Genomic DNA, 16,524 nt, shown 5'->3' on the forward strand with positions numbered 1-16,524 from the left:
TCACTCTCCTTACTTCTCTTCATTCATGTTCATAAGGCTGTGTTTTGGGTAAGTAAATCTAAGACTTCTGAGACATCTGCTCAGCTTGATATTGAATGACTTAAATGCTCAATTGTCCCTTCCCCAGCCCAGGAGGAGGGGATTGCTCAGGCCCCTTGTCCCTTATTTTCAGTGGAGCCCCTCACTTCTCCGAGAAGGTTTAAGTCTCCTGAGGGTCTGGGCCTTAGGAAAAAGGGGTGCTTAAAGACACCCACTACTAACTGGTATAGCCAAAAGGAGAGCCAATTTCACTCCCTGCCTCTGCAAGATGACTTTGTGTAGAAAATGGCAAAATAAATAGCAGCCCTTTGTAGTATAGCACGAAAAGACACAAGACATTTAAATCAACATGTTGTTAGCATCTTAGCTTTTTTCAATAAATATTAAGCAGAAGTATGCTTATTCAGATATTTTCTCCTCTCATATGTTGAATCCACAGTCAAATGTTTCCCTCTCTATTCAGCCTTCCATACCTTTTTCCATTTGGAATCTTGTCAATCAGTTTTACAGCTGAAGGCAGTGACGTGCTGACAGAAGGTAAACGCTACGTGAGCTAGTTTCCTTTGTTACTTGCTGCTCTAAAAGTTTGTAAAAATTATTTTCTTTTAAAACTGGGAGTAAAAGGCTCATAAAGATTAATCTTAGTTAATAATATTGTGGGGACCCAGGATGCCAGAGGTGAGTAGTACTTAGATCGTGACATCTTACCCTGAGAAGAGACAGTGTTCTTATTTGGGGATGTGAGTGTGTCCTTGATGTTTGCAAACCTGTTCTTGGAAATTTCTTTCTTCCGATGATTACGTGAACTAAAATGTAATGATTTCTCGTTTTCTCTTTTACGCATGAAAGGTTTTCCTTTTCTTTCCTTTTCTTTTCTGCTGATATTTTTTTCTTTTCCCTAATTATTTAGCTACCACCTCTCTTTCTAGATTTTATTCCCTCCACTGTAAAGCCCATAATGCCCAGACCTTCATTCTTATCTCTGAATTCTCCCTGGAGGGACAGTATCAAATCTCCAAATATCAACTATATATAATACTTGAATACCTTCTTGTCACCTGACACTTAACATTCTCAGAACAAAATTCATTAATTTCCTTCCATGTCAACTTTCTTGATGTTTTCATGTCATCACAATTCTATCCATAGATGCAAAATCTCTGTATCTTCTAGGTTTATATTTCTTATTTTTCCTCCTCAAATTCGATCAATTATTGATTTCCCCCTTTTTTGTTTATGATGTATTTGAAATTTCTATCCTCCTAGAATATCTGGAGAATTATATCTAACAACTTTGACATATTAATATCACAAACTTATGTTTAAATTATGTGATAGCCAGCTTCCAAGATGCCCCCCAATGATTTCCACCTCCTGACAGCCAGGTCCTTGTGTAATTTGTCCCCATGTTGTATTGGGCTAACTTTGAGTGGTAAATAGGACTCAGCAGAATTGATAGTTCGTCACTTCTGAGATCTGTTATGAAAGACACTACAGTTTCCATCTTGGCCATGCCTTCTCTCTTGCCCTTTTCTCTTGGCTCACTTCTACCATGTCATAGGAACCCTAGAGAGAAGTCTGTGTGGCAAGGACCTGAGGCCACTGTCCAAAAGCCAATGAGGAACTGAGGTCAGCTGTCAGCAGGCAAAGGAGTGGCTTATAAGAGCCCCACCATCAGAGACACGTAGCTAAGCTGCTTCTAAATTCCTGACCTGCAGAAAGTGTGTCAGCTAATAAATGTTTGTTTAAGCTAAGTTTCAGGATAAATTGTTCTGTATCCATAGATAACTAATACAATGACTTTCTAATATAAATAGCATATGTATGTGATTAAATTGTCTTGAAAAATTAAGAGATGGAGACGGGTCCAGCAGAGATCTGCTGGGGTCACGTAGTCCTGGAGAGAGAAGTCTGCTCCCTGAGTGGAGAGAGAGGGCTCAGGGTCTATGGGGTCATGGACAATCTCTACCCATGAAGCTCTATGGAAAACATGAAGGCGTAGTCATAAGAGATATTAAAAGTTATCTAAGTTCACCCAAAGCAGCCGTCTCCTCTGCAATCTTTTGACAAGTGACTGAGAAGATCTGAAAGCAAAAGAAGAGATTCACTTAGGATGTTTGAAATTTGTATGGTAGCTGTGGTGAGGGCCTGCTCAAGCTGCTCAAGCGCTGATGAGGGTGAGGAAGAAGTTGCTTCTTTACCTTTTAACCTCTCAATTATAAAACATTAATTGACCAGATGATAAATCTGTCAAAGCTACTGGCACAGTGTGTGGAATAGTTGGTGTGCAAGATGTTTTTGTTTTTTTTTTTACTCTAAAACAAAGTATTCTTGCAGTGTTTTATGTTCTAGAATATATTCATCGAACTTCAAGAGTTTTGGACAGACTTCAGAAAACAGGTGAGTATCTGTCAAAGAAAGCAAGAGCTCCTCAGAAATAGACTTAGTTGCTAAACTAGCAGCATGTGCTCAGTATCATGCCACGTTGCAGAGTCAAGTGAAGACTAAAGTGGCATCAGTCTCCATGGACGTTTTGCTGAGATAACAACATCTTTAGCAGTAGCTTTATGAAATGTCTTACTGGATTTAAATATGCACCCATAGGACCCACTGTGGAAATAGCTCAGAAAATGTGAGAATCCATGTTCTCATGTGGACTTCAGCCTATCTTCCCCAGTCTTCTGGACTTCTGTAATGATGATATTTGCAAATTTGAATGTCTTATATAGATATAAATCATTGGAAATCAGTTGAAGCCTGGACTTCTGATACAGTATATATGGTTTTGACGTTCACCTCATTGGTTGATGTGCTGATGGTGGGGGAATATCCTGTCTGTCCCACAACTCTTTGACATAAGTAAACAAATTGGCAAGCTTTTCTAGTGGAATGATTTAATGGTTCCAAAGGCTTATGCCTGAGTTTTCAAAAGGAGTTTCAGAAAGTATAAAGGACTCAGTTTTTGAATGGGAGTAGAAGTGATTGACAAGGCATTTACGTCAAACATAAGTAGCAATGGTGGAAAGGGTAACTGGAGAAAGAGGCATACCCATGCAAAAATAAAGTGAAGATAATACAGGGACCTCATGTATGACCCATTAAATCATCATTTTGATTGATATTGAGGTATAGGTTATCAATTTGAAACACACAATGTTATAAAAAATAGGATAGACGTTTTGATGTATTACTGATTTGCTCAGATAGAGGAAGTAGAGCAAAGTGGGGAATGGTTCAAAGAATGAATGATATTGGAAAATATAAAGTCCTTTACATCTTTCTATGGTATGTATTGCAAGCATTAGAAAGGTGCTGGCTGATGATGCCTTATGATTGGGATTAATAGTCTGACTGGTTTTGTTACCATGCATCCTACCCTTCTGTTTTCTCTTTTGGATTCTATGATATTAACATAACTGAACTCATTCCACTCAGAAGTTATACAAAACTTCCTTTTGAATGTTTTGAACACTTTAGAGAAACCAGGGCCATCACAGAATCATTAAAACTATTTTAAAACAGAAGTTCCAAGTCACAGATATCACATGGGAATAATATTAGAAGGGGCAGATTTTATGAAGCCGTGTTTAGTATGTATAGTCACAGTTTAATAGCAATTAGTCATCGTCTCTTGAGGATACATTTGTATGGATGGGAAGACAATTATGACCAGTGGGTAGAAGGTGAGACCCTGACCTCTAAACTATAAGGTGATATCAACTAACTGGATATCAGCTACAGCCTTGAGAAAGGCACAGACAGATTCATCAAAACAGGAAGCAGAAGTCCCAATCCCAGCAATGCAAAGGATATGAGAAAAAAGTTACATTGCATCTGATGAGTTGCTGTATGGAGAGAATTGTAATTTTGATCCCAGGCATATCCGACCAGTAAAGCTCTCTCAGCTTCTACATTTAACAAGATCCATCAGCTGCTCAGAAACATTGGGAGGGGAATTTTACACAGAACAAATTTATAACCAGCCCAACTGTACCACTGCACTTTTCTACTGGGAAACTGCAAAACATAGAGGATATATCAGTTCCATATTTGTCAAGTGTGTGGAGAAACTATATTAGTCAACATGGCAGAAGGTTCAGTGTATAAAGGTGGCCAATTATGTTCTAAGTTCTATGTTTTTGAAGAATTTTGTAGTATTTTCTGAGCTACAATTTATATGCATAGTTAACAAGAACTGAAATTCTAACTTTTTGGTAAAATTAAAGTAACAGTAACTGGATTAAAGGATATGATCAGAGAAGGGTAGAGTTGTCAATGTATAGGAACTGCAGATACAAATGCAGGTTTTCAATACAGGCTGAATATTTGGAGGTTTCAGAAGTTATTCCAGTCATATCTTTAGTACTCTTTCTTATAGAAATGTGAAGGAATACCATGGTTAGTTCATCACCTAATTATAGAAGGCATAATTAATTCTGAGTTTGTTAGCATTTACTGCAGCATGCTTTAAAATTTTACAGAAATATTGTTATTCTCTGATTTTTATTTGGAGTTCTGTTTAAAACTGGAAAACAGTATGCACTGTTGTACATTATACATATTTAAATGTTATATTTTGAAAAATGAAAATTTCCCTAACGCTAAAATATTTAACTGGAATGATTGACAAGATATTATTCACGGGATTTCATTCTCCATGCTGAAGAGCTGGAGAAAAAAATGTTGTCCTAAGTTGATTTTATTTTTCTTGCTAAAAAATACATTCCCTCCCCCCAGAAAGTGATTCTGTTGTTTTCTGGCATTTCCCTTAGTCTCTGCGGTAATACTTGTTATAACAACATCTCAAAATAGATATTCTGAAATGCCAGGAGAATCAAAAGCTGTTTAAAGGTAAATTAATTTCAGATTTCAAAACTATTCCAGCTCTACTTTAAGTTCCCAAATTTGTTAAAAACCTAATCTGCATGTGAAATTCTTGATTTTCTTAAAATTTAGCACGTGATAGGGATTGTCTTTTATTGTATCCAGTAATAATTTTAACAATAATTACTAACTTCGGTGATTTTAAACATTCTCCTCCAAAAAATTAAAAGAAGATAAAGGTAAATGAAGAAAGATTTACATTTTCTATTTTTATTTTTATTATTTATTTATTTTTTACATTTTCTATCTTTTCCAAAAAACTTTCTAATAAGTTGTGACTGAATAAGAGAAGTCTAGCTTTTTCCAGCGAGGCCCATAAACTGAATTGTCAGAAATTAACTGCATATGTTCTAAAAGTGCTGCTGGAATTTATCCTGGCCTTTTCAAATGGTAATATTGATTATTTCCTCTGAAATACAGGTAGAGCTAATTAGAAATTAATCAAAATGATTAACCTCTGCAGTCCTTCAGCCAATAAATCACTTTAAAAGATGTCAATGGAAAGCCCCAGGAGACCACTTTAAGTAAGATTTTTGTTTGAAGTTTACAATGCATAGAAAGCTAAAAACTAGCAATTTACTAATCAAAAATATTGTCCTAGTTTGGGTACAATAGCATTGGTAATGTTCACAGGTTTATTTCATTTTCTGCAAGAAGGATTAACAACTTAAACTTGCTACTAGAAATAAAATTTATTTTTCTATTGTGTTAGAGTATATAGGGCCATATGTCTCTTTGGAGATTCTTTGGGGACATAAACATAGTTAAAATCAGCACAAGTTAATTTTCATGTGTCAAATATATGTAGTTTCAGGTGATAAATTAATGGACACACCCCCTAAACCAGCGGTTCTCAAAGTTTTGTCCCTGCATAAATTGCGTAACACACCTGAAACGTGTTACAAATGCAAATTTTACAAAGCCCCACCCCAGGTATGCTGAGTTAGAAACTCACAGGATCTGGGCCAGCAATCTGGGTTTTAACCAGCGCTCCAAGTGATTCAGATCCATGCTTAAAATAGAGCAACACAGTCCTAATAAACCGACACTGTTGAGAGAGATCCACTGTAGAAGGTAGCACTCTCATACTTCTCAAATCTTACATGTTGAGGAATCTTTCAATAAAACTTAAATTCTATAAGACTTTCAAAGCAAAGATTGAAAGACCTTTGACGTTTCAGTGAATTAAACCCAAATCTGGAATTTCATAACTCGGGCACAAAACCCAGTTGGTTTGTTGGGGCTAACACAAAACAGGGGGCTGTTTAGGGAACCAGAAAAAGCACGAAGCATATAACTTGGTCTCAGTAAGTTCTGATGATTAGTTCTTTGAATTGTTCATATGCAGATATGTTCTATGAGCTTCCAATTCCAAGCAAAATGAGGCATTGGCTATTTTAGAATTTCCCACCCAACTATGAAATATACATCAGTAACACCACTGCAAACAGCTTTCCTTGTTGGAAGCTTGTGAACAATTAGAGGGTAATGAGTTTCTAATATCTAAATGCAATTTGAAGTTCTGTTCATTTGGGGAACTCTTTTAAGTCCACTGATAATGAATAGAAAAGAACAATGCATAGAAATTTTATGTCCCAGCCATAGTGCCAATTGTTCAATTTAATCATCCAATTTTTCCTTTGTGGTTCAAAATGGATTGCTCACCTTGGATCTGTCTTTATTTTTTCTTGTTAATATAGAGTGTGTGTGTGTGTGTGTGTGTGTGTCTGTGTTTGGGGGGCAGGCAGGGAAGAGGGAGGTATTTAAACTCATCCCTCTCTCTGCTGTGTATGAATAAAACTAAAGCTGTTATCAATTTATTATCCTATGGATGCCCAATTCCATCAATATTTGTATTATTATACTATATATTTTATAATAATTCATTAATATGGAAGCTTATTTTTAGAACTTTTTTAAAATATAAATTTTTCAACTGAATTTATTCTTTTAATTTTTATTTGACAAACGTCAAGGTAAGTTTCATTATTCATATATTTTTGGATATTTAGGTCACTATCTCTATAGAGTTAACATTTTGGTTTTTGGTAAATTGATAAAGTGTTTGATTCACACATGAAATAGTTATAGATATAAAAATATGCCAGAAATACTGCAGTTTCTGATCCAGACCATTGCAATAAAGCAGATATGGCAAAAAGCAATTCACACAAATTTTTTGGTTTCCCAGTGCATATAAAAGTCATGTTTACACTATACTGTAGTCTACTAAGTGTGCAATAGTATTATGTCTAAAAAATGTACATCCTTAATTAAAAAATACTTTATGGCTAAAAAATGCTAACCATCTCCTGAGCCTTCAGTGAGTCACAGTAGTAGTAACTGCAAAGATTCTAGGACCACCATAACAAATACAAAAATAATAAAATATTTAAAATATTGTGAGAATTACCAAAATGTGACACAGAGACATGAAGTGAGCAAATGCTGTGGGAAGATAGTGCTGATTGACTTGATAGATGCAGGGTTGCCACAAACCTTCAATCTGTAAGAAGTGCAACATCTGTGAAGCATAAAAAAAAAAAAAACCCAAAAAAAACAAAACAGAAAAAAGCACAATATAGCCTGTGTAGCTATATATCACCAAACTGTTCTCCAGAAAATCTGATATAGTGATCTCTAACTACGGTATATCTATCTATCTATCTATTTATATATTGTGTTATATATTATATAGCCAACTGCACTGTGTTATAGATATATTATCTAAATACAGTATATATTTATATAATGTATTATGTAATATAAAATATTTACAATATTTATATATACAATTATATATGTAATTAAGTTAGAATGAAAATCAGAATGTTTGTAGCCAGCTCTGCAAAGCCATAATGTTTTCTTACGAAAAATCTTTAAACACAAGCTATTTTAAACTACGTAATTAAATGTTTTTTAAAAACTATAAACAACATCAAGCAACTTGTTAATAAAAATATTTAGCCCGTGACCTCACCTAAACTCACATACTACTCAGTAAATCACTAATTAGTTTACTTCAAGCTGGGAGGCTGGTGGTAAGCACCTGCAACTGATCACGAAGGCAGCAATGCATAACCAACACTGTCCTTCAGAATCGCCTGAGGGATTTAAATCCACACATGGACCTGGAGTCCAAGCTAGAGCTCCCAGAGAAGTTTCAAGGTATGAAATGAAGGACATTTTGTCTTCATTCGTGGTAAGGAATTTTCATTTTAAAACAGATAATCTGTGCAATATGTGATCCATCAGAAACCTGAGAAAATAAAGAATCTCTGACATGCTGCTGTTTTACACATCGGCTTTTCTGAGGCTTGCCTGGGATGACTCTTACAACTAGTGTTTCGGTTTCTCCAGTTCATTCTCCAACTATTCAGTCATTCTGCATAGTGTTACAGGTATCCTTAGAATGTCCGATGGTTGCCCTTTCCCAACTTCCAGCACTTCGGAAGGTTTGTTCTCTTTTGCTGTTTCTCTTTCTCTGGTTATCCATCATTTCAGTGGCCCTTTGTTTGTGAGCGGAAGCAGAAACCTGTGTTTAGTATTTAACCAAAATCAGAATTAATGGGATGATCCAGTGTCACGATTTCGACCTGGAAAACCTCACTTTCTTTTCTTTGGAGGAAGAAGCTTTTCTTCTAGGGTAAGTTTGAGCATTGCTTTTGTTCGGATTGACCAGATCATGTCTAATTTATTTCTAGTTTGGATTTATTTTGTTTGTGCTCTATACACATACTCTACAGCTGCTTTGTTTTAACCTTTTAGTTTTTGGTTCAGAGAAGAGCGTTTAGGTTGTTCTCAAGTTTCCCTCCATTCCTCTGGCCCACGGAGTCCGTCCTGTCTGCCGCTGTCATCATTACTTCCGCTCTTCCTGGTCTCCGGTCAGCTGCTTCCTCTCTCAACCAGCAATCTTTCCACTCCAGCCTATTTTTAAAGATGTGCTGCCCACAAGTGCTAGAAATTCCATGGTCTTTTAACATTTACATGGGTAGTTCAGTCTAATATTCTTCAGATTCCTATGGCAGATAGTTTCCAGAAGTATGCCCATATTCAGGGTAATATTTCTTACCTTTATTCTTCATTTCTTCAGGCCAGGATGGTTCTAAAATATGTATTAGACCAATCTAGAAGTGTGGGAATTATGGCCTTCCAAATGCTCATATTTATATGCACAGGTACAAATTACTGATGCTGGAATATGCCACTTGAAGAAACAGTCTGGCATGACTGCAGTTTTAAACCAGCATATATCAAGTACTTAGAGCTGTGGGAAGGAAAGCCATGTAATTTTCAGTCCTCTTTGTGCCAATAGCCCAACGTATCCTGTTTCACTCCAGACCATGCTGTTCTTTGGTTCCAAGTCTCCTTAGCCCATAATGCTTACGTTAGGCTCCTATTTTCATTCTTGCAATTTTTTGGACTTCTTGACTGATCTTGTGTCCCCAGCTTGAGGCTCTATGCTCTAAAGAACTTATGAGTCAAACGACCTCTTAGATTTTCTGCCTCTGGTTGCCTGAGGTATGTCCATGGTCTGATTCCTCAAAACCCAAACCCTGGCAACTGCTAGCACTATGAATACTCTGTTTCATCCCATGTGGCTGGAATTGGAGCACCCAAAATTTAGTCAATGCATTCAAACTATCTGAAGCAGTCTGCATGTTTGGTTGGATATCTTTTAAAGTAATAAGCATGCCAGTATTCATTTATTCAGATTCTTCATTGATTCTGTGATGATTACTTTCTGTGTAAAATGTTTTTCAGCTCCAAATGATAATACTCTCACTTGATCCTATTTACCTGACTGAGTGGAAAAATTTTGTCCTCTTAAACCAACTACTAAGGGAATTCCTTCATCCCCCTCTCTAACCAGCTCACTGCATCTGTGCTAGGAGCAGAGTTCACTACTACTGTAGATATATCAAGAAAGGATTTGACATGGTGATTTAAGAAAATTCTATCCAAATACAGGTGTCCATAGCTTGGGAAATTATTGAATTTTTAAGTGATGTCATATTCTTTGTGTTTCTTATTAGTTACTGACTGCTTCAGTTACCTGCCATTGCCATAGTACTCCACAACAAGCAGCTGCAGAAGCTCAGTGGCATATACAGCAATAAGTATCCATTGTTCACATCTCTGAGGTGGTTGGGTTAGAAGACTGCTGATCTTGGCTGAGCTTTTTCACAGGTGGCATCAGTTGGCTATTGACCAATCTAGGCTGACCTTGGCTTGACTTGCTCATATATCTGCAGGTCAGCTGGCTCACTCAGGTGTCTGTGGATTGCCTTTGATTGACATGTCTCATCTTCTCCTAGGAACAATGGGTTAGCCTAGACTTACTTTTTTTTTTTATGGCAATGGCAGATGACAAGAGAAAATATCCCCAAAGTTCAAGCCCACTTCATTCCTCTGCTTGTTTTGCATCTGGTAAAATCATGTTGGCCAAAGCAAACAACATGGCTATTCAAGAGCTGAGTGAGAGGGCACTACAAAGTTATAAGGCAAAATCCCTGGGTAGAGGAAGGGTGAAGAATTAGGACCACTAATGCATTCAATTACCACATTCACTGAACACATGGGAGGAAGACATTTAAGGAGATTGACACTGCAAGTCCAAATTGTATAAAAATATACAGAAAAAATTATATTTGTAATATTATCCCTTGGACGTCTTCTCCCAAGCATGAAGTCAAAACTGCTAAGTACAATTGGTGTAGACGCATACCAAAGGAAAAACTGCCACTTTCACTAACTGCTTTCTATTAGGAAGTGAAAATTATCTAAGTTTTTGTGTTAGTACTATTTTCAGGGAAAAGTATGTGCAGTTTGTTATTTCTTTTAAAAATAATTGTAGTCCTAGACTACTAATGGGTACAGGGTTTCTTTTGGAGATGATGAAAATGTTCTGAAATTAGATAGTAGTAATGGCCACACAACTCTGTGAATATACTAAAAACCATTGAATTGTATACATTAAAAGGATGAATTTTAAGGTAGGTGAACTAATCTTAATAAAGTTGTTATTTAAAATATTTAAAATTTGAAATATCTTCAATGTTGCATATATAAGTAAGAAAACTATATCATATACAATATTTTCAACTTTTGTGCTTAAATTTATGAACAGTAAAGGAAAATTTTTTAGTAGTTTTTTTTCTATGCAGAATTTTGGAATGCGTTCTTATAACTGATTCTGGTATAGTTATGAATTAAGTGCGAGTAAAACCTTAAAATAAAACTAAATGAAATAGTGTAAATCAAAGTCCTAGAAAAACATAAGCATTATAAAAAAGGATCTCATTGTTATAAAAAGTAAACAGGTATAAGTTTATGATTTATAAAGTATCAAATATACTGTTAAAATATTTGTCTGTTATCTAGGCTTTTTCCCTCCCTGAGTTCCATTTACCATGAATCACTAAGAGCATAATCACGTTTTTATACAAAACGTAATATAAGAACTCTATGAAGTGCATATTATATACAAAGTCCAGGTGCTGAGAGAAGAGTAGGAACATATTGATGAATAGGACAAGGTCTCCACCTTCAAAATCAAAGAAAATTTTAATACTGTACCTGGATTTTAATTAAAATGTTTTTTCCTGAATTTAGTTTTGTTATTTCCCTGGGTTCTTTTCCAGTGAGCCATTTAATTAGAAAAGATGCCATTTATGGATTTTCTGACATTATAACATAAAGTTAATATCTGCAGTCTTAAAATGTGATGCTAATATTGTACCTTAAATTTCAAAAAAAATTGTTGATGTGACATTCTCATAGAGACCTTGTCATCCACACGGAAGAAAGTGCTTGAGCAAGCTTTTGGTACTTAAAGTTATGATTCCATGTTATGAGTCTTCCATTAACAAAAAGTGTCTAAACCAAACATGCCAAATTAAATAAGGCTCTACATACACAAGAATTATTATTTTTTAAAGTGTTATGAGTGTAGATTAAGCTGATAAACTAATTTATTCTCTTTCTTCTCTGATGTTTTTTTTAACAGAAATAGAGGTCCAAATGTGCTAGGTTGAACCAGATGAAATTGTCATTTTGTAGGCTACAAATGGTCAGATACTGACAATTTTATGTGATTCAAACAAATGAAAGTACTACTGAGAGGCTCTATGTTGAGATATGCAAAGGCACACTCATAAAACTGTATTCTATCCTTTATAGTAAGATGATATTAAGTAAAATCCCAAATTGGTTGGCACTAAAGTTCATCATGGTTTAATCCCTCAAGATGACTGGTTTCTGAATATAGAAGCAACATTCTACTCTTCTATATATCTGTGATTTTGTTGCTAACAATAGTATAGAGCTTTTAAAGACAATTTATTTACCGCAATCAAAACCTGTGCCATTCTAAATAGGTTATACTGGATTACTATCTAACCCACCCTCACGATTCTCTCTCAAAATTAATCTAAACCTGAAAAGAGGACAGGGAAGCAGAGGACAGAATATTGTGTTTAATAGAAAGATTTATCTTGAAAAGAATGTTTTAGTGAGAATCATTAAAAACTGCTGAGTGTATCACTGAAGTTTATCAAGCTTTGGAATAGATCATCACCAATAAGCTGGTTTAAGACATGGGACATCCACCTATCAGTACAATTATTTAAATTTCTTTCTGCATTAATTTTTTTATCTATATAATATCAGTCATAATATCATTTCTTTAGCATCATTGTAGAGCTGTTGTTCAGATTAAATATTGATATGTAATATTCATAAGCACTGTTTTAAAATTTTAAAATTCAATAAATTTTAAGAACTATTCAAAATTAATACAAAAATTGTATTAATTTTAAATTGCAACAGTAAAATCATCTAAAAAATTGACAAAACTAATCCGTGTCTCAATAGTATTTTAAAGAGTATTTTGACGTAACAGTGGTCAAAGAGAATGGCTCTATTTTTAAAACATTGGTATAACGTAGTACCTTTATAATAATCCTTCCATCAAGAAATCCTCCCTCCCAGATTTTACATATAGGATTGCATTTTCAAATCTTCCTGAAACAAAGTTCACTGAATTGTCCACTTTCAGATTTATGTATAATTTGAAACACTACCATAGCCTGAAATGTCTTGTCTTTTCAATTAACTAAACTAATTTTATTGTCCCACAAATTGTGAATTGACTTTTGCCATTTACATTGAAAGTAAGTATGCTTATACAATACATCATCTTTCAAGAACTATAATCTGTGTATTAAATATAAGGTGATTTATTGTATCAGTTGAGATGGCTTAGCTGAATACATGACTCAAATTGACCGAATAAGAGAACATCTATTATCTAATGTCACAATAATGTACAACTAGTCCAGGACCGTTAGGCACATTGGTCCGATGATGTTCTCAAAGACACAAGGTTCTTTTCACCTCTCTCTTCCACCATGTGCAGTTTAATTTTATGCTCATGGCTGCAAGAAGACTTTAGTAGATTCAGATGAAATATTAAGATATGAAAATATCCAGGCAAAGAAATGGACTATCTCTTTCTATGTTCTCGAAGGAAAACTGAAACTCTTTATAAAACTTTTGCTCACAACTCACTTGCCAGGTTACGTTTGTATGCAAATCACTGCCAAGGGGAATAGAATTGCCGTACTGGCTGAGGTAGGTCATTTAGGGTGGGAAGGATGTCAGCCACAAAAATCACCTTAATTGTACACTATTTCATTATTCTCATATAGAGTCATCATATGCACAAATCTTAACATAAAAATACAGGCTTCTGAGATGCCTATTTTTTTTTTTTTTTTTAAATGTCACTTTTTTTTTTTTTTTTTTTTTTAATTTATTTATTTATTTATTTATTTATTTTTTGGCTGTGTTGGGTCTTCGTTTCCGCGCGAGGGCCTTCTCCAGTTGCGGCAAGCGGGGGCCACTCTTCATCGCGGTGCGCGGGCCTCTCACCATCGTGGCCTCTCTTGTTGCGGAGCACAGGCTCCAGACGCGCAGGCTCAGTAGTTGTGGCTCACGGGCCCAGTCGCTCCGTGGCATGTGGGATCTTCCCAGACCAGGGCTCGAACCCGTGTCCCCCGCATTGGCAGGCAGACTCTCAACCACTGCGCCACCAGGGAAGCCCTGAGATGCCTATTTTTATATTCAGAGGCAAGAGGAAATCTTGTACTCCACGTTGGCATCTAAGTAGCTTTCAATTGACAAGAAACAAAACAAAATAAAAATTTTATTTATTTTATCCCACCTCATATAGTTGTTCATTATGCAGGCTTCTGTTTTCTCCATAAAGGTACTCTCTTCATGCCAGGAAAGACACTGAGTTACCTACTTTCCACAAAAACTTACAAAAGACAAGATGTTGATCAGGTGGTCAAAATATGTTCACTTCATTTAATTTCAGAATTTGCAAGTAAGAGTAGTTGGAAACCCCAGCTTATGTACTCAGAACTTTAGTGTTTCATTATCACATATAAACTGATGAAAAAGAATTATCAGACTTTTGAAGGAAGACTTTAACATGAAAAAAAGTCTCAACAAAGAAAGGGAAAAAAAGGAATTTGGAGGAAATAGAGAATATTTCATAAATAGAAATCTCTGGTATAAAATTTTAAAGGATTGTGTGTATAAAAAAATAGAATCCTATAATAAAAAATATTTAAAGAACAGAATTAACTCTGTGTATATGTAAAGTGTGTATATATAACGATATATAAAGATATACTTAAAAAAAAAGTAAAGATATACTTGATAAAAATTTCAGTTTATAAAACAAAGGACATGGGGATATGCAAGAAAAAATATATCGAAGTTAGAGGACCAATCCAGAAGTTGCAATATCTAATAATGAGTCCCAGAAAAATGTAACATAAAATATGGAAATGAAAATTATATTTAACTATTATGCAAATGTCCCATAGCTGAATAATAGTTTCCAGAATAGTTTCCACCCATAGCAATGATTGAAAAAAACAGCTGTACCAAAACCAGTCACCCTAAAATTTCACAACAGTGGATATAAAGTGAAGATTCTAAATTCTTAGAAAGGAAGAAAAAGAAAACAGGCCACCTACAAAGGCTCATTATACAGAATGTCCTCTGACTTCTCATTGGAAGCTAGAAGAATGTGGAATGATATTTTCAAAATTCTGAAACAAGGTAGTGCTTATCCAGCCATACTACCAACATGTGTGAAGGTTGCCAAAGAGGATTTTCAGATATTCAAGGTCTTGATGCACATATACATCCTTGAGAAACTAACTGGAGTTTGTGCTCTGCACAGTTGAATGAGATAAACAAGAAAGTGGAAGAATGGGTACCCTGGAAAGAGAGCTTTCCCAGAGGAGTGAAAGGAATTTCCAAGTTGATGGGCAAGAGAAGGAAGTCCCAAGATGACCACCAAGCAACCAAGCAGTTAGTCCAGAGAACAGATAGTTCAAATTAGAGCCGGAGGACAAAGGACTGCAGGAGGAATGTCTCTAAGAAAAAGTGAAACTGAATGGGAATGTGTTTGGGTCCTTTAAGAAGATCTTTAGAGATTGTTTGAGGATGAACTTGTGATGGTCACAGTGAAAGGTGACCAAATGAAAAACTTAACTCCAGGGCAACAAAGAGTTGAGCAAAATATGAAATGTAATGTTAATATACTACATGGAGTATTCTATTATACATGGCTTAGCTAGGAATAATATTTGCATGACATGACAATACAAAATTGACTGTTGACTCAACCATTAAACACTAAAAATCAGATTTACCTAATTGGAAGAAAGTTTGTGTGTGTGTGTTTACATAGGTGTATGTTTATGCATGTGTTTCTGTTTATGTGCATTAGCAGAAAGAGAGCAGGATAAGAAAGTCCAATCCTTCCCTTCTATTTCCCATTTTCAGAGGTCCATAGATACTGCTTATGACTGAATAATCAAGAAAGAACAGAATACTTATGTGATTTAGAAAATGGAAGTAAATAACAGAAGAAACGGGTAGAATGTTGAAGGGAGTATGGAATCTGGAATTTACAATCTGAGGTATGGAAGAATAGAACAAGAGACTTGGTGCAAGATTCACAGAACTATCAAACTTTCAATGATAAATGGTATAAATTTGCTAAAATTGAAAACTGCAGAAGCAATAGGTAGAACACTTCTGAAAACAAAAACCAAGCTGATCTTTTTATTTAAATTTTTTATACAGCAGTTTCTTATTAGTTATCTATTTTATACATATTAGTGTATACATGTCAATCCCAATCTCCCAATTCATCCCACCACCCCCGCCAAGCTAATCTTTAGTAGCCTCCAAGTGAAGAAAGTGCATGAATGGCCATGGAAACAGTTTTGTTTTTCATTTGTCAATTATTTTGAACCGATAGAAAAGCATACCATGTACATGTATAATCACTTCAAAAATTTAATAATATGATATATGAAGAAAAAAAAGAAAACCAAGGACTATCATGATATATAACTACCCTCTCCAAAATACATACATTGTTTTAATGAAATGATGCCTGGAATATAGGCACAAAATAGACAATAAGTATGTATAGAATACCTTGAAGAAAATGTTATATAATGAAATCCTCACCTTCCATCCTAATGGTTTTTAATTATTAAATACACA

The 16,524-nt window shown here is 35.1% G+C and overlaps 2 pseudogenes; both read left to right on the forward strand.

Annotated features, from left to right (window-relative positions):
* The first annotated feature begins 2,152 nt into the window (after nucleotides 1-2,152).
* Nucleotides 2,153-2,734, forward strand: LOC137763548 (MBT domain-containing protein 1 pseudogene; annotated as a pseudogene).
* A 499-nt stretch (nucleotides 2,735-3,233) lies between these two features.
* LOC137763549 (MBT domain-containing protein 1 pseudogene) lies at nucleotides 3,234-3,786 on the forward strand (annotated as a pseudogene).
* The last annotated feature ends 12,738 nt before the right edge of the window (nucleotides 3,787-16,524 follow it).

Source organism: Eschrichtius robustus, chromosome 4, assembly GCF_028021215.1.
Source record: "Eschrichtius robustus isolate mEscRob2 chromosome 4, mEscRob2.pri, whole genome shotgun sequence".
In the NCBI taxonomy this organism is placed as follows: Eukaryota; Metazoa; Chordata; class Mammalia; order Artiodactyla; family Eschrichtiidae; genus Eschrichtius; species Eschrichtius robustus.